This window comes from Gossypium arboreum, chromosome 11 (genome assembly GCF_025698485.1).
Source record: "Gossypium arboreum isolate Shixiya-1 chromosome 11, ASM2569848v2, whole genome shotgun sequence".
NCBI lineage: Eukaryota > Viridiplantae > Streptophyta > Magnoliopsida > Malvales > Malvaceae > Gossypium > Gossypium arboreum.
In genome coordinates, this window is record NC_069080.1 from 40,179,823 (window position 1) to 40,200,092 (window position 20,270).

General features: G+C 34.4%; 2 non-coding genes across 2 annotated transcripts; one reads left to right on the forward strand and one right to left on the reverse strand.

Moving 5' to 3' along the window:
- The first annotated feature begins 4,445 nt into the window (after positions 1 to 4,445).
- Positions 4,446 to 4,551, forward strand: LOC128284518 (small nucleolar RNA R71). Its single transcript, XR_008274943.1, has one exon. It is a non-coding gene; the product is annotated as a small nucleolar RNA R71 (small nucleolar RNA).
- A 14,909-nt stretch (positions 4,552 to 19,460) lies between these two features.
- TRNAM-CAU (transfer RNA methionine (anticodon CAU)) lies at positions 19,461 to 19,534 on the reverse strand. The gene has a single exon. It is a non-coding gene; the product is annotated as a tRNA-Met (tRNA).
- Between the last annotated feature and the right edge of the window lie 736 nt (positions 19,535 to 20,270).

Consider the following 20,270-nt stretch of genomic DNA (forward strand, 5'->3'; position numbering starts at 1 on the left):
ATAAAGGTTTCATCATGTAATCCCAACCCTATTAGATTTAGCTCATGGGTTGGCATATAAAATTCAAAACCAAAATAACATCCAACACCATTTTCATCATTCAATTCACGGAAGAAAAAAGTAAAAAAAAAATATGGAAGACTTTGGGAAGATAGCTTTCGTGTGTCTTCACACTCCAATAGCATAGTGTCCTACGATAGCTAAGAAGGACTACTTTCATCTTCCTCTTTTTGTCTCTACTCAGCATCTCTTCCTCTCTTTCTTTTTTTTTTTTTGTTTAAGGTTTCCTCCTTTGGCTTTTTATAACTTTTTCCCTAGGTTAAACCCAATAAGCCATGTTTATCTTCTATTTTTAAATTCATTTTTCAACAACCTAACATTATATTCTCCTTTTTTTTAGGCAGATTTTTTTGGTATGAGTACAGTTGGGCTAAAACTAGTATGCGTTGAGTGTTGACTCTGTCTTCTTGGAATTGTCATGGAATTCATGCTACCAAAATGTCCAACCTTTTACCCAACAAACCTTCACTCATTTATTTCTAATTCCTCAACTTGCACTTGCCAGCAATTAAAAGTACCAAATATTTAAACATAGTCCAAGGTCTTAATGAAATGATGAAAATACGAATGAAATGTCCTAAAATACAACTAAATTTACCTACGTACAAGCATTTAGCTAGGTCTAAAGGCATGAAATATAATTCTTTTCAAGTGTTATCACACCCCTAAACCTGAGTTATTGTTTGTCCTCAAGCAAAATACATATGAATGCATGAATGCAAAAAATTTTGCCCTTGCATATAACTATCTTGTACTGTTAATTTAACAAAAAGAGCAACATATACATCAGTTCCTAGAAGTCTTATTTCTCCAAAAACTTGTTCAAAAGTCAAATGTTGGTTTCAACAAAGGTAGTGCAGAAAATTTGTCCCTAAAAACAAAATTTCCTAAGTACTCATGTATGCTTTCTAGCCATCACAAATATCTCCTAATGCACTCAATTCATTAGTTACCTAAACTCAAGTTACTCTGTAACCTTTGCTCACAGCCTTTTCAACATATTTATTCGTACTTGCTTTTTCTCTTCTTTTTATTGTAATTATTTTCTTTTTCTTTTTCTTTTATAACATTAAGGGATTTAACATTCCACAAAATTCTTTAACTTGATAATCACAATGGAGCATACACCGGATTACCTAGTACTCATTATGTCACAGTTTAAATATAAATCACTTTTGAAGCTAAGGCTTTTGACTAAAAAGATGGATGGAGCAAAAAATTACCATTTTAGCTACTCAGCCTATTGCTATAGTGGAATGCCTTTTTCTTTATTACACACTCTTAATCAGACTCACTTTTCTAGTCAACAGCACGATGGAGCAAACAAAGCGATGTTGACTTACTTGACAATTCTAAGCATTGGAGTGCCTATTGTCCTTTATTTAAGTAATGTCCTAGAAAAATAATTGAGTTTAGCTTCAAAAACCTTATGTTCATCAAATAACACTCGCTATAATCAAAAAGGAAAAGAATTGAGCATAGGACATCTCATTTTTAAGAATTAATTTTCACATAATCTAACTTAATCTAAAATTGACTCATCCACTGTCACATGTTCTAGATATACTAAAGAATATAAGCTCATCATCGAACATTACAAGTAAATATTGAACTTCTCATAGATAAAACAGTACTTAATAGTCACATGGCATTGGCAAACAACTTAACTATACTACGATGTACGTAATGCAACCTAAATGCACAATACAGACCCCAACTTAAGGGATGCATTGTCCTCAATGCATGAATAAATCTATGCAAACTATCTATGTACAGACAAAGTCATGGCAAAATATATGCAATGTAATATGTATGATAGAAAAAGAAAACTTTCCTTGCTTGGACTATATTGTAGATACTTCATTTTGTCTGACGGGTTGATTTATAAGCAGCAACCTTGTACCTCTACTTCCTTTTCATCCTCACGATCAGTCTCAATGCTGAGAAACTCTGTTTTCTCTGGTTCTTCCTCTGGTGCTTTGGGTACATTCATTTCATTGGCAAGATTTGTCGCAACGAGCTCTGCGTCACCGACCCTGTCCCCTCCTGAAGTTTATGAAACAAAAGAAATGAAAGAACTAAAAGAAATTTAAATCGAAAAGAAGAAATAAAAATAAAAAGAATTTTCAAGATGTTGAAGTTAAACAATTCGAAGATCAATGGACTGTTTTTCTCGCTCTACATGAGCATCCAAGCAGTGCTTCAAGCGTTGCCCATTAACTTTAAATGTGTCCCCCATTTTCACGTCTTTGACATCAATAGCTCCATGCGGATATACATGAGCTACCAAGCATTGTCCATCAAAATTGAAAGGTCTATTTTGCTCCAGCAAAGTGCACAAGGGTCTTTGCTCAAATGAATCTTCATCATTATCAGAATTGCTGTGGAAAAATCTTGTGAATTCTTCCCCCACTACTGTTTCTATCAAGTCCATGGCTCAGCATCATTTATTCTCTTTTCTTTTCTTTTCTTTTTTTTTGATAAAAAGACCTAAAAGGTCAAAACTTCAATTAATAGCATCATTAATTACAAGGTCATGAATATCCTTTGGGTAATCCATTCTAAAATTCCAATTGTACCTATTTTTAATAGCAAAATCACAAAGAAAGTCAGCCACCTTGTTGCAGGTGCAATTAACCCATACAACATTAGCTGAATCAAAGTTATCCATTTTTTTACAGGCCTCATTAATGCAACTACCCAAAATAGTAATATCATTACCCCGCTTTTTCACCTTGTTGACAAAACCTGCATAGTCAGATTCAAACAAAACTTGCGTAATGTTGAAAGCACTTGCCACCTTCAGAATTTCAGGGCATTAAATACATTAAATGTGATCTACTGATCATTCATCCTCATGGTCAATTCACATTTCTACACATCAACTGAAGTTCTACCAGTAGCATGAAAAGGCATTCCAAGAATAATTGGCACATCATGATCAGCTTCACATTCTAAAATAGGGAAATTCGCATGAAAGATAAATTTATCTACCCTTACCAGTATGTCTTCAATTTTACATTCCAGATGGACATAGGATTGATTAGCAAGTTATTACGTAACCGTAGCAGGTCTTATTTTCCCCATTCCCAATTTCTTGAAAATAAACAAAGGCATTAGATTTATACTCACTCCTAAATCACATAATACCTTACCAATATAATAATTTCTAATGAAACATGTGATAGTGAAACTCATTGGTCCTTTAACTTTAGAGGTAGCTTATTCATCAACATTGTTATGCTCTTTTCAATGAGAGCAACTGTCTCAAATCCTCCCAATGTATGCTTTTTCGACAGTATATCTTTCATGAATTTCATGTAATTGCACATTTGCTCTAAAGTCTTTGCTAGTGGTATGTTAATGTGCAATTGCTTCAAGACCTCCAAAAACCTATTGAATTAGGGATCCTATTTAGAATTATGGGATTGCTAAGAAAAAGGTAAAGGTGGTCATCCTTCATGTTGTTGATATTGTTTTACCATAGCATTTTTGTTGACAACCTGATCAAATTCTTCCATAGTGTTTTGCTGCTTACCTAGTTGTTGTTCGAGTTATCCTCTCTTACCGTGACATTGTGAACAACATCACTCAACTGAGTCCCACTTCTAAGAGTGATGGTTTTGCACTGCTTCTTGCCTTGTGTTATTGAATTCTTGATATCACTTGGCAATGCTCCTAGTGGTCTTGAATTTAAAACATTCACTATCTGCCCCACTTGATTCTCAAGTGCTCAGAAAGAAGTAACTTAACTCTGGATTACAGCATCATTTCAGGTAATATATTCCTTTAATAAAGCTTCAATGGAAGTAGATTATGATGCTTGACTGCACTAATCTTTTGCCTTGACGTAGGTTGAATGTAACTAGGTAGTGCATTGCTGGCATCCTGTCTTGTGGCATTGTTAAAATTCCCCACACCTTGATTACTTCAACTAAAAATTGGATGTTGCTTTCACCTTGAATTGTAGGTGTTGGAATAGGGGCTATTATTCTAGTTAAAATTACCCATGTAGTACATTAACCTAGGTTTGATGGGCATTCGTCAAACACATGATTTTCATCGCAATAAACATATGACAGCTCAGCTGATTTCATCTCCTAGACTACAATTGGATTTTTCATTGTTCTATTCATATTAGCTAGAGAAGATACATGGGCTGCCAATAAAGCGATTGCATCAAGCTCTATGGTATCAACAACTCTCTTACCCATCTCAACTCTCGTGATCGGATACTGATAATCATGATTGGCAATCTTTACAAAATCTCATATGCTTCATTATAAGTTTTATCCAATAAAGTACCATTGGCAGGCGCATCAACAACCACTCTCGTATGTGCATTCAACCCATTATAAAACATCTCCATTTGAGTCTAGTGCTGGAATCCATGCATCAGACATTTCCCAATTAATTCCTTAAATCGTTCCCAAGCTTCATATAGTGTTTTATCCTCCAATTATTGAAAAGACGTGATGTCATTTCTCAGCTGGGCATTCATAGTTGCTGGAATATACAGTAAAAAAATCTTTAATAAAGATGATTCCATGATCCCATTGTTCCCGATGGAAAAGCATTCAACAATGCTCTCACATGATTTCTTAAAGAATATGGGTATAGCTTAAGCGTCAGATTGTCTTCAGGAACACTCTATTGTATATGTAACACCCCCTAACCCTTTTTCCATCACTGAAATAGGTTTACGGAGCATTACCGTTCAATACAGTTCAAACATGAATAATACAAAAATAATTAACATTCAAATATGCTCAAAAGTTTCCGATTTAAACATTTTATATACCTATCTAATGTTCATTCCTATTACTTCACATGTACTATCAAAACAATCTATTTACATGCTAAATAAACCTTGACCCTAGTTGGAATAGTGGTTTCGGGACCACATATCCGAGTCAAAAAATATTTTAATATTATTTTTCACACCTATTATAAGTGAATTGACATATGTGAAAGACGCGTGTGAAAATTTAATCTTTTTGTATGCCTAATTTGTAAAAAGGACCTAATCGCGTAAAAGGTAAAAGTTGTGTGCTAGATGTTAAAGTACCTATTTGAGTTGGCTTTCTAAAATAAAGGTCCTTATGTGATTATTTGACCATTGGAAGTTTGAATGGACATAAAAAGGCATGTGTTAGGTGAACTTATATTGGTTTAATGAAAGGGCAAAATGGTCATTTAGATTTTTATGTTAATATTAATAAAACAAAGCTTAAAATAAACTCATTTTCATGCTCATTCACCGAAATTGAAAAGTAAATAAAAGAGAAAAGCTACGCTAGGGTTTGGCTACTATTTTTGGTGATTAAGGTATGCTTTTGACTCGATTTTTGATAATTTCTACGTCTTTGTGATCATTGTTTACTACACTACAAAGCCCATGCTTCAATTTCTGATTTTGGTGATAATTTTTAAATATTCCATGGATGAAATCATGAGTTTTTTGTTGTTAAATGGTGAATTATGGAAGGTATGTTTTGGGTTGACATATGTTGTCTTCGAATTTTTTATGAAATTGAGTAAATTGGGCTAATTTATAAAAATGTTATTTTAAGGGGCTAAAATATGAAATAAATGAAATGTGTGAACTAATATGAGTACAGGAGAATCCGGCTAAGCTTGTGTATATGCAAATTATGTGTATTTTGTGATTTTGTGAAATAGGGACTAAAGTGTCGAAATGTGAAAATGTGAGGGCTAGTTTGCAAATTGCCCTAAATATGTGTTTATGGATTGAATTGAATTATTTGGTGAATAAAAGGAATAATTTTAAATACTTATAGATCAAGAAAAGAGGAGTTCGGATTTAGATCGGTGAAAATCAAAGATTAGAGAATAAACGTTCGAGTCGACACCTTCAAGTACAAGGTAAGTTCGTACTTAAAATATGATGTTAAGTAAGCTTTGATGCCTTTATTATACATGGGTTGTATATAATTGAATTGGATAATATGATGATGAATCGGTAGTTTTGGCACTAAGTGTGCGATTTAAACTAGCTTTGGCACTAAGTGTGCGATTTAAACTAGCTTCAGCTACTTGAGGCACTAAGTGTGCGATTTCGACTTATTCTCGGTTATTTGAGATGGCACTAAGTGTGTAGAAATATTTAGCTTTGGCTAATCGTATTGTACTAAGAGTGCAGATGTCTAAAATATGAATAAGTTATAGAAAGTCTTATAACATTCAACAAGAGGTAAGTATGAAAGTGAATAAGTACGGGAAGATTCAGGTATGTATAATACCTAAGTGGTAGATGATGTTATATATGTGAATTTCATTGAGTTGATAGGGTTTTATGGATTGAAATTGGGCAAATATCCATATGTTGTCATTTTATGCTTCATATACTGGTGATGAGTTAAGTACGAGCTTACTAAGCTCAGGGATCGTCAAGGATCGTTGCCACACTATCGAACCTCATTTTGGTATTTTTGAAAATGTATATATATTTAAAGTATGGCATGTATAGGCCAGTAGCTGTGGAAGTATGTTTTGTGATGTATATATGTTTAGCTATATGAATTGGCTAATTTGTGTTTGAACTCATAGTTGATAATGGTTTATGATATGTGATGTTAATTTGAAATTGTAGTATGCTTAGTTGGATAAAAAAATGGTAAGTATGGTGAATTTTTAGAATGAGATTGTATGATGATTTGATATAATCTTACACTACGTTCATTGTAAATAGGTAAGGTTTATAAGTATGTAAATGGTTGATAATATTATGGTATGAGTGATGTGTGTTTTAGCATAAAAAAGGGTGGCAATTTGACTTAAAACAAGCCTGCATTATGCTACACGGCTATAGCACACGGGCGTGTCTATTTGCCATGGGGGAAAGTCAGTATGTAAACTCTGTTTTGGCACGGCCTGGTTACACGGGCATGTGACCTTAACAGAATTGAGAAATTTTGCTAAGATCTAAAAATTTTGAATGTGTTCGGTTTAGTCCTGACCTATTCTTAATGCATGTTTAAGGTCTCGTTGACCTAAGAAAGGGACTTTATGTTGATGTTTAACTATGAAGCTATGATGTTTGTGAAATGAATGGAAAGTGTTTCGATATGTTTGGTAATACCGCTTAACCCTAGCCCGGTGATGGATACGGGTTAAGGGTGTTACATTTAGTTGGTATCAAACCTATGGCTTAGTCGGTTCTAGGACTACCATAAAGTATGCGAGTCTGGCTATACATGCCATATATCTGAAATTACGATAGTGTGAGGAATCCTGACGTGGAAATGTGCTTTTCTATAGCAATGGATCCCGATAGAGCTGTAGCCGATGATACTGAAAGCAATGTGCCTGCTCCCGCAAAAGGGACGGTACAAGCTGATTCCTGATCGGCTACGAGTAGCCGCGATGGTGAGGCTGAGCAAGCCTTCTATCAGATGATGAACGATTGGTTCACTCAGTATATTAGAACCAATCCGGCTATACAACAACCTCCTCCCCCGGTTGATTCTCCTCAAACTCCTGTTATGTCACGAGTGAATCCAGTACAGTTCAGTAGACCACCAGTTGACAATATTAAAAAATATGGAGCTGAAGAATTCTGAGCTACAACAAGTGACGATGCTGAAAAAGCCAAATTCTGGTTAGAGAACACAATAAGAGTGTTTGATGAGTTGTCATTGAATCCAGAAGAATGTATAAAATGTGCCATTTCACTGCTGAGAGACACGGCGTATCATTGGTGGAAAACTGTGACATCTATAGTTTCGAATGAACGAGTTACGTGGGAGTTCTTCCAAGTTGAATTTTGGAAGAAATATATCAGCCAAAGATTCATTGATTAGAAACGCAAAGAGTTTCTTGAGCTTAAACAAGGTCGTATGTCTATCACAGAATACGAGTGCTAATTTGTAAGGTTGAGTCAATATGCCCGTGAATGTGTATCTTCAGAAGCAATAATGTACAAGATATTTGAAGACGGTTTGAATGAGGATATTCATCTACTTCTTGGTATTCTAAAAATCAAAGAATTCGTGGTGCTTGTTGAATGAGCATGTAAAGCGGAAGATCTTAGGAAAGAGAAAAGAAAAGCTAATTTTAAAGCTAGAGAGATACGAAAGAGATCACCGGGTAAATCATTTCAATCTGGCTCCAACAAGTTTAGAGATGATAGCAGTCGTTCAAAGGTTAGTCCGGCGCTTTTGAACAGAGATCGTGTTAGATCACAATCAAATTACAAATCTTCAGCCACATCTGTTGCTAGTGTTGATAATGTAAATAATGAAAGGCCTGAATGTGATCAATGTGGAAGACGACATTTTGGTGAATGCTGGGGAAAGAGTAATAATCAAGCTTGTTATAGCTGTGGTTCAAGAAACCATTTTATTAAAGATTGCCCAGATTTAGCTGAAAAAGATAATGTTCAAAATCCAAAGCAGAGTGGTAATGTTTCTCGTTGTAGACCTCCTAGAAATTCAAGAAATGTAAGTGGTAGTCAGAGAGGAACGAAAGACACAGCTATTAGATCTGAGGCTCGTGCCCCTGCGAGAGCGTATGCTATCGAAGCTTGCGATGAAGCTTCATCACCAGATGTGATTACGGGTACATTTACTCTCTATGATACTTCTATAATTGCTTTGATAGATCCTGGATCGACACATTCATATATATGCATGAACTTAGTGAACAGTAAGACTTTGCTTGTAGAGTCTACTGAATTTGTGATTAGAGTTTCGAACCCCCTAGGCAGAAGTGTTCTTGTTGATAAAGTCTGCAAGAATTGTTTGTTAATGTTTAGAGACAATTGTTTTCTGGCTGATTTGATGCTATTACCTTTTGATGAGTTTGATATAATCCTGGGTATGGATTGGTTAACCTTGCATGATGCTGTGGTGAACTGTAAACGGAAAACTATGGATTTGAGATGCAAGAATGATGAAATAGTCAGAGTTGAATCTAGTGATTTGAATGGATTGCTTGCTGTAATATCTTCGATGAAAGCTTTGAGTATTGTGACAATGGGTTGTGAAGCCTACTTTGCTTATGTGATTGACTCGAAAATGTCAGAAAAGAAAGTTGAATCTGTACTGTTGTTCATGAGTTCCCTAATGTGTTTCTTGAAGAACTTTCGGGATTACCTCCCGTTAGAGAAGTAGAATTTGTCATTGAATTGGTACCTGGTACTAATCCGATTTTGATAGCTCTGTATAGAATGGCTCTAATCGAGTTAAAAGAATTAAAGTCTCAATTGCAACACTTGACTGATCGAGGATTTGCTAGACCCTGTTTCTCACCCTGGGGTGCTCCTGTTCTATTTGTCAAAAAGAAAGACGGTACGATGAGAATGTGTATAGATTATCACCAGTTGAATAAAGTGACTGTCAAGAATAAGTATCATTTGCCCAGAATTGATGATTTTTTGATCAGTTGAAAGGAGCTACTGTGTTTTCAAAAATAGATTTGAGATCAGGCTACTATCAGCTACGAGTGAAAGATTTAGATATTCCGAAGACTTCTTTCAGAACAAGGTACGGCCATTATGAATTTTTAGTTATGCCTTTCGGATTGACTAATGCGCCTACTATTTTTATGGATTTGATGAATAGAATTTTCAAACAGTATTTAGATCAACTTCTTGTGGTATACATTGATGACATATTGATTTATTCACGTGACAAATCCGAACATGCCGAGCATCTGAGAATAGTGTTACAGAATTTGCGAGATAAACAGTTATACGCAAAGTTTAGTAAATGTGAGTTTTGGTTGCGAGAAGTGGGTTTTCTGGGTCATATTGCATCAACCTCTGGTATCCGAGTTGATCCGAGTAAAATCTCAGCTATTTTGGATTGGAAACCACCGAGAAATGTTTCTAAAGTCCATAGTTTTCTAGGACTTGCTGGCTACTATAGAAGATTCGTAAAAGGTTTTTTGATGATTGTGGCTCCGTTAACAAAATTGTTCCAAAAAGATGTGAAGTTTGAGTGGTCTGAAATGTGTCTGAACATCTTTGATCAGTTGAAAGCTTTATTGACTGAAGCTCCAATTTTGGTACAACTTGAATTGGGTAAAGAATTTGTGATTTATAGTGATGCTTCGTTAATTGGTTTGGGATGTGTTCTAATGCAAGAAGGAAAAGTCGCTGCTTATGCTTCGAGACAGTTGAAGCCACATGAAAACAATTATCCAACTCACGATCTCGAGTTAGCTGCTATTGTGTTTTCCTTGAAGATCTAGCATCACTATCTGTATAGTGACAAATGTCACGTGTTTTTTGATGATAAAAGCTTGAAGTATTTGATGACTCAGAAAGATTTGAAACTACGACAAAGAAGGTAGTTAGAACTATTAACATACTACGAACTTGTAATTGATTATCATCCAGGAAAAGCAAATGTTGTTGCTGATGCCTTAAGTCAGAAAATATTGTTTGCTTTGAGTGCAATGAATGCTCATTTGGTTCTGTCGGATAATGGTTCAGTTTTAGCTAAATTAAAAGTAAGACCCTTGTTCTTACAGCAGATTATCTAAGCTCAGAAGATTGATAATGAGATTTTGGTTAAACGAGCTCAGTGTGATGTAGAGAGAAATTCAGAATTCAGAGTTGATAAAGATAATTGCTTAAGATTTCGAGATAGGATTTGTGTTTCGAGAAATCCAAAGTTAATTAAAATGATTTTGAGTGAAGCCCACAGTAGTCGGTTATCTGTGCATCCGGGCAGTACGAAAATGTTTAATAATCTGAAGCAGCATTATTAGTGGTCCGGAATAAAAGAGATATCTCTGATTTTGTTTCTAAATGTTTGATCTGTCAGCTAGTCAAAGCTGAACATCAGGTGCCATCTAGATTATTACAATCGATTATGATTTCGGAGTGGAAATGGGATCGAGTAACTATGGACTTTGTGTTGGGTTTGCCCCTATCTCTAGGAAAGAAAGACCCAATTTGGGTTGTAGTTGATCGATTGACGAAATCGGCTCATTTTATTCCAGTTCGATCTGATTATTCACTTGATAAATTAGTTGAATTATACATTTCTGATATAGTGAGATTGCATGGTGTGCCATTGTCTATATTGTCAGACAGAGATCCGAGATTGACGTCACGATTTTGGAAGAAGTTGCAAGATGCTCTGGGTACCAAATTGCATTTTAGCATTGCTTATCATCCGCAAACAGATGGTCAATCTGAATGGATTATTCAGATACTCAAGGATATGTTAAGATGTTGCATTCTTGAGTTTGAAGGTATGTGAGAACAATATTTACCTTTGATTGAATTTTCTTATAATAACAGTTTTCAGTTGAGCATTAAAATGGCACCATACGAAGTTTTATATGGTCACAAATGCCGTACACCTTTATATTGGTCAGAGCTCAGTGAAAATAAAATTTATGGGGTTGATTTGATAAAAGAAACTGATCAGAAAGTGAAAGTGATCCAAGATAGTTTGAAAGCAGCTTCTGATCGTCAGAAATCATATGCAGATTTGAAAAGAAAAGACATTGAGTTTGAGGTCGGCGATAAAGTGTTTCTGAAAGTGTCTCCGTGGAAGATAGTGATTCAGTTTGGTAGAAAAGGCAAGTTAAGTCCAAGGTTCATTGGACCGTATGAAATCATCGAGCGAGTTTGGTTGGTTGCTTATAGATTGAGGCTACCGTCTGAGTCAGAAAAGATACATAATGTGTTTCATGTGTGGATGCTTCGACGGTACAGATCTGATCCTTCGCATGTAATTCCTCCGTCTGAGATTGAAATTCAATCTGATATGACTTATAAAGAAAAGCCGATCCGAATCTTAGCTCGAGTGGTTAAAGAGTTATATAATAAGAAGATTCCATTAGTTAAAGTGATGTGGCATTGACACGGTATTGAAGAGGCCACGTGGGAATCTAAAAATGCTATGAAACAACAATATCCAAATCTGTTTAACGGTAAGATTTTCAGGGACAAAAATCCCTAAGAGGGGGAGAATTGTAACAGTCCGGTTTTGATCCTAGTTGGAATAGTGGTGAATTTTTGGAATGAGATTGTATGATGATTTGATATAATCTTACATTATGTTCATTATAAATAGGTAAGGTTTATAAGTATGCAAATGGTTGATAATATTATGGCATGAGTGATATGTGTTTTAGCATTAAAAAAAAAGGGTGGCAATTTGGCTTAAACCAAGCCTGCATTGTGCCACACGGCCATAGCACACGGGCGTGTCTGTTGGCCATAGGCTTAAGTCAGTAGCTAGCTAAGAACCACAAGACCATAGCACACGGGCATGTCTATTTTTCGTGGGGAAAAGTCAGTATGTAGACTTTGTTTTGGCATGGCCTAGTTATACGGGCGTGTGACCTCAACAGAATTGAGAAATTTTTCTAAGTTCTAAAAATTTTGAATGTGTTCGATTTAGCCCCAACCTATTCCTAATTCATGTTTAAGGTCTCGTTGACCTAAGAAAAAGACTTTATGTTGATGTTTGCCTATGATGCTATGATGTTTGTGAAATGAATGCAAAGTGTTTCGATATGTTCGGTAATACCACTTAACCCTAGTCCAGCGATGGATATTGGTTAGGGGTGTGACAACCTGCTAATACTATCTCCCAAACTTATCTATTTCATACTCATTTGAGCACCAAATCAAATACCATATTAAACTTCAACAAACACATGCATTATATATTAATCGTTTCCTTCAAATAACATAGTTTACAATCATATCCCAAAATATCAACATTTGTCATCCTAGGTACATGCCATTTATCAAAAAGAAGTATACATCACCACATTGAGTTTGGGATCGGCTCTGGATGCTGATTCAACAACTTGACTTTACCTAACCTGCGCACGGAAACAAACCATAAGCTGAGTATGCACTCAGTGGTATTTCTATAACTGAACACTTAAATAATTATAGAATATATATATTAAAACTATTCAAATTCAATAAATATTCAAGCATCAACTTCTCAACCAATGTTCTATTTTATTCCAGACTCAGTATCAGACAATATTGTTCGATATTCAGCAACAATCAGTCATTCAGTAACAATCAATTATTCAGTAACAATTAGCCATTCAGTGCATTTATCTACCCCTATTAACATGATTCAGATAACGACGGATACACGAATTCAACCAACACACCAGTACAGCACTCAGTGCCTCATCGACTCTGCCAAAGTAAAACAATACTAGTACGGTATTTAGTACCTCATCAGATTAAACCGCAGTAACAGCACGACACTTATAGTGCCTCATCGACTCAAGGTCGAAATATCCCTGAACGCTTCCAATACCATTGCATGCCAACTATATCCGACTTAGTCCGATACTGTTAAGAAGGTTTTTCAATCACTTTTCAATTCATCATCAACAATTAATATCCATTTTAATTCAAATATTCACAAGTCAACACAATAACCACACATAATAATAATAATAATAATAATAATAATAATAATAATAATAATATATAAAAAAACTATTGAGTTCGATTATAGAAATACAAATCGAAATTCTTGGATCACTCCTCGTTGACTTTCTCTTTTCCTTTCCTAGTTGAAATATCTAATTCAACGTTATCTATGGAATTAAAACAATTAAAATTATCAATACACTACAATTTCATATTGAATTTTTCAATTTACATTCAACATTCATCCTAATCAAAACTAACGTTGTTTTATTTACAATTTGTTCATTATTTTCACTCAATTAACACTTAAACTAAATTTAATTCTCTAATTTTCATCATAATTCCCTAATTTTGAATTTTTTTCAATTTAGTCCCTACTATTCAAAACTTATGGTTTATTTAACAATTCAATCTCATTTCTATTTCTAACTTAAAATTCTATCAATTTAACCCGTAATTCTTCAACTTGTTCAACATGAACAATATCTAAAAATCTACTAACTTTCAAAATTTCCACATAAATCGAGTAATATTGTTTCTAAGATTCCAAAAACATCAAAATTACAAGAAAAGGGACTAAATTGACTTACCAATTAAGCTTCAAACTTCAAAACCCTAATTTTCCCTTTTTCTTTTCTTTCTCTTTTTCTTTTCCCTGTTTCGTTCTTCAATTCTGTTCCTTTCTCATTCTTTTGTTTCTTTATTCTTACTTTATTCTTTTATTTACTTTTTATTAATTGTTTATTATATTATTATAATATTATATTAACTTAATAATTATTATTTCTTATATTATAAGTAAATCCATGTGTATAATACAAATGTATGTATATTAATATTACACATGTATTTCTTTATTACCATACAATTGTCATAATTTGATTTATTTTATTTACTTTATTTAATTAATATAATATAATAATAATAAAATAATATTTACTTAAATTATAAGTAAATATAATAATTACTAATATATGTATATTATTTATGGAAATTATTTTTACCACACATATGTCAATTTATAGTTTAATTGCTTATTTAGTCCTTAAAGTTTTCTTCATTTTACAATTCAACTTTTACTCTATATTCAATCTAGTCTTTATATCAAATTAACCTTATTTTAAGCTAATTTACCTAACTAAAATCTAATTAACCACTCAATTGACTTTGAGTCCTTATATCTAATTAACCTTATTTTAAGCTAATTTACCTAACTAAAATCTAATTAACCACTCAATTAACTTCGTAAATATTTCTAATAAATATTTACAAATCCGTTTTTTGAAAACAATGACCCATAAATACACTTTTCCTATAACCACAAATTTTGGGTCATTACATTTCTCCCCCCTTAATAAGTTGCGTCCTAGAAATTTACTTGAAAAGGGGTGAGGGTACTGAGATCTCATTGTTTCTTCCGGTTCACAGGTTGCTTCTTCCATATTATGGCTTCTCCATAACACTTTCACTAAGGGAACTCATTTATTACGCAATTCTTTCACCTCTCGAGCCAATATTCTAACCAATTCTTCTTCGTATGACAAATCAGGTTGAATCTCAATATCTTCTACTGAAATCACATGAGGGGGATCAGATCTATATCTTCTTAACATAGAAACATGAAAAACATCATGAATCTTCTGTAATTCTGGAGGCAGAGCTAAACGATATGCTACCAGTCCAATTCTTTCCACAATTTCATATGGCCCAACAAAACGAGGACTTAATTTTCCTTTCCGACCAAATCTCTAGATTTTCTTTCAAGGTTATACCTTTAGAAATACCTTATCACCTACTGAATACTCAATGTTCCAATGTTTCAAATCTGCATACGACTTCTGTCTGTCAAAAGTTGCCGTCAGTCTTTCTCGAATCTTCTTAACAGTATCCTCTATTTCTTAGATTAATTTTGGTCCAATTATTTTTCTTTCATTCAATTTCATCCAACACACAGGTGACTGACATCTCCGACCATATAATGCTTCATACGGCGCCATTTGAATACTTGATTGAAAACTATTATTATATACAAATTCAGCCAATGATAAATAACGTTCCAAACCAGATTCAAAGTCAATGATACAAGCTCAAAGCATGTCTTCTAAAATTTGAATACCACGTTCATATTGCCAATTAGTTTGTGGATGAAAAGCTGTACTAAAACTGAGTCGAGTACCAGCCTCGATGCAAACCGTGGATCCCGATCAGAAATTATTGATACTGAAATACCACGCAATCTCACAATTTCCCGAATTTAAGTTTCAGCAAGTGTTCGAAGTGACCAATCAGTCCTGACAGTTATAAAATGACCTGACTTTGTAAGCCGATCGACAATCACCCATATAGCATTTTTCGTACTCGCTGGTAATGGCAAACCTGTCACAAAATCCATTGTAATACAATCTCATTTCCATTCAGGAATATTAATAGGTTGAAGTAATCCTGTCGGAACTTGATGTTAGGCCTTAACTCGTTAATAAGTCAGACATTTTGCAACATATTCCACTATATCTCTTTTCATACCTGGCCACCAATAAGATTCTCGTAAATTACGGTACATTTTTTTCCTCCTAGATGCATTGCAAAAGGATTGTCATGTATTTCACGAAATATCAATTCTTTTACTTCTGAAACAGTTGGAACACAAATCTGATTACAAAATCTCAGAAAATTATGCTCATCAATACTAAAATTTTCTAGCATACTATTCTGAACCATCTCTCTTTCTTTATCAACTTGCTATCTTTTAACTGTACTGACTTAATCTGATCAAACATCGTTGGTTTAACTCTCAATTCAGCCACTAAACTTCCATATCCACTGATACTAAGTTGTGCAAAAATTGTTCATAATTCAATCATTGCTTTTTTACTTAATGCATCAATTACAACATTTGCCTTCCCTGGATGATAATCAATAGCACAGTCATAATCTTTCAGAAGTTCTATCCACCGACGTTGTCTCAGATTTAACTCTTTTCGTGACAAAAGATACTTCGAACTTTTATGGTCTGTGTAGATGTAACATTTTTGACCATACAGATAGTGTCTCCATATTTTCAAAGCAAAGATCACAGCAGCTAACTCCAAATCATGTGTCGAATAATTACTTTCATGTGGTTTCCATTGCCAAGAGGCATAGGCTATTACCTTCCCATTTTGCATCAGAACACACCTAAGTCCATTTAAGGAAGCATCATTATATACAACAAAATCTTTATTCGTTTCCGGTAAAGTCAGAACAGGTGCCTCAGAGAACATCTGCTTCAAATTCTCAAAGCTTTCTTGGCATTGATCATCCCAAACAGATGGAACATTCTTTTGCAGCAACTTTGTTATCAGTAAGGTTATCTTTGAAAATCCATTCACGAACCTTCAGTAATACCCAGCTAGTCCCAGAAAACTACGTACCTCTGACACATTTTTGGGAGCTTTCCACTGGAAAATTGCTTCAATCTTCTTTGAATCAACTCTAATTCCATCTGCTAATACCACATGACCAAGAAATACAACCTTTGATAATCAAAATTCACATTTACTCAATTTCCCATACAATTGCTTCTCCCGTAATACTTGCAAAACTATTCAGAGATGCTATGCATGTTCAGATTCATACTTTGAATAAACTACAATATCATCAATAAAGACAACCACAAACTAATCCAAATACGGCTGATCCACTAGACAAACACCATTTACTTCAATTTGATTACCACTTTCATTCTGAACAGTGAACTTCTTTTTACAGCAATCTATCCTGAATCATTAACGGACATCTTAGACATATTCGATTCACTAACATAGTTTGCCACAAAGGACTAGATACCTCTATTTTGACTCTAGACATTTTAGGTTTTAAATTTCCCTACTCAACCAGTTTTGTATTAACATATGAATGTGATGATTCCAGATCTATTAAAGTATAAACATGTTCTGAATGCAATAAAAATATACCTGTCACCATATTGTGTGCATCACCTTCTTCACGAGTTCTTACTATATATGCTCGGGCCAGTGCTCTAGCCTCTGATTGTTGAGTGGCAACATCACTTGATCTTCTAGCTCCACCTCTAATAATTGAACCACTTCTGCCAGATCCTTGACCTCTGGAAGTAGATTCAGATCTCTTTGATACCACTGGTGCTGTGCTTTTAATCCTTGGAGAGTCTTTTGCAAAATGTTCAGTAGATCCACAATGAAAGCAACCTTCAGTTAATTTCCAACATTCACCTCGATGCCTATTTCCACAGTGTTTACATTCAGGCATTTCGGCATCCCGAGATGGACCTCTAATACTTCCAATAAATACTATCATTTATTTTCCCCAACTTCTATCACCTCTATCTGATATAAAACTGGATCTCCCATTACCCCAAAATTCTTTTGGTTGTTTAGGTTACGGGTTTGAACTAATAGTTCCGGGGCCTTTTCCAATCGAACGAGTAATTTTAGGCTTTTTATTCTCCACTAGTACTTATTCAACCATCTTGGCCCTCTCAATTAAATCTAAAAATTTAGTAATTCGGAGAAACACCAATTGTAGTCATAATTCATCTCGCAATCCCCGTAAAAATCGTCTACATCTTCAGTTAGTACAAATTCAGTTGCATATCTACTAAGTCTTAAGAATTCTAGTTCATAATCCACTACGGACATTTCACCTTGTTTTCGCATTAAGAATTCCTATTTCTTATCTTCCAAGTACAACTCTCCTAAATACTTCATTTGAAATTTTCTTTGGAAGACATCCCAACTTATCTGTTCCTCTGGTACATGTTGCGTTATTGATTCCCACCATATGTACGCTTCTCCTTATAACAAAGATACATCACACAATAAACATTTATGAGGGCTACATTCCAGTTGCTTCAAAATACTCCCTTCGAACCCAAAAATTCGGTAGCACCATATATACGTAGTTCTTTAATCGGGGCTCGTGGGACTGTAGGTGTAGAAGTCATAGCAGGTATAGTTCCCACTGCTCACTAAAGAGCATCAGCTATCATTCTAAGTATTTCTGAATTATCTCTTTATCTACTTTCACCTTTTCTAACATTTGGTGGTTGATTACCTATCGGATTTACACGTGGTGTTGCAGATTTTGATTCATTTATATCATATGATTCATCATCTTCATTGTACATTTCTCAATCAGTATCTTCAATGTGTTCATCAAACATCTTTAACTATAAAATAGAAACAATCAATATATCAGCATCCAATCCCGACTCAAAATTTGACTTAAATATGGCATGTACCTCTAGACCCAATTTTGCACTCAATTTAATCCTAGAATCGACTAAACCAAAATAGCTCTGATTGTAACACCCCTTACCCATATCCGACACCAAGACAGGGTTCGAGGCATTACCGGACTTATACGTAAACAAACATAGAAAATTGAGTCATAAATTCCGTTCAAATTAAATACATTCATACATATGCATGTTGTCCCTAATATGGGCCTACAAGGCCCAAAACATACGTCAAGGGTAGTTCGAAAATAAACCCGGGGTAGAACTTTTGTATAAATGTATCACCATGCTATTAAGTATTTTGATTTAAGTTCTTTTCGTTCTAAGAGGTGGAATAAAATAACCCAGTTGAAGCGTAATGATCATACGCCTGTAATGCATTGTATGTCCCATAATAGGTCCCATTCTTCTACCCTTTCTGGGGAGTCGATGACCATTCATAGCTATTACCTTGACAACAAAGAAGAGTTCAACCCAATGCTTTATTTCTGTCCTAGTTGATCCTGGTTCGACTGTAGAAGTATATTGATTTTTCACCATTAACCGAATACTTTTGTCTGTAACTACTACATATTTGATTCTATCTATAAATCTATTTTCTTCCCTATGAGTTTGAGTCTCAATAAGAATGCTAGTTATTATTGTTCATATGCTATGATATGAATATACCACACCAATTCGTTATGTATAGATGATGAGATTCCATTGATACAGAGCCAATTCCAATAGACTTATTAGAAGGTCCCATTGGCATGCATCCAGTAGGAATTGAACCTACGAATTCGCCAATTATGAGTTGGGCGCTTTAACCATTCAGCCATGGATGCTTAGTGGGGATCCTCGTACATGGTGAATAACCAAATTACAATTGAAATGAAATCTTTAGGATAAATCAATGCAATTTAGGAGGAATCAATGAAAAGACATCAATTGAAATCCTGGATTTTCGAATTGAGAGAGATATCGTCAGATTATAGTTTATAAGTACATAACCCCAGCCCAGACCAAAATAGGGCTATATACATTCTCATTATGAGAAGGGGCCATTCGAGGGTATTTAAATAGATACTATGTTTACATATGGATCCCTACGTCATTACATTCCATTTAGGATTAGGAATGGGCGTAATCGGGCTTTTTTTTTACATATCTCTCGTTATTTGGGACCCTATTCGCCTCTTTTCTTTTTTTTATTCTATTGAATCAAAAAATAAATAGGTTTGATTGTCCATCTTTTTAATATAATCTATATATATTTAACATAATCTTAATATAGATATCCTCCAGATACTTCAAATCGAAGCAATTGGATGTCCGACTCGGGCCTATATGACATGACCGATTAATAGAAGTACTCCAACACTCCACCTTTGTCATATATTCCATACATCTTGAAAGGGAATCGTATTCCATGAATATGATATCTATATCATAAGAACAGAAAGAGGACTTCTTCTGCTTCTGATTGTTGATTCAATGCAATAACAAGATTTTTTTTGTTATTTGAGATATATCTTTAGAGCCCTTGTTTTATTTAAAAATATAAATGATATAGAATATAAT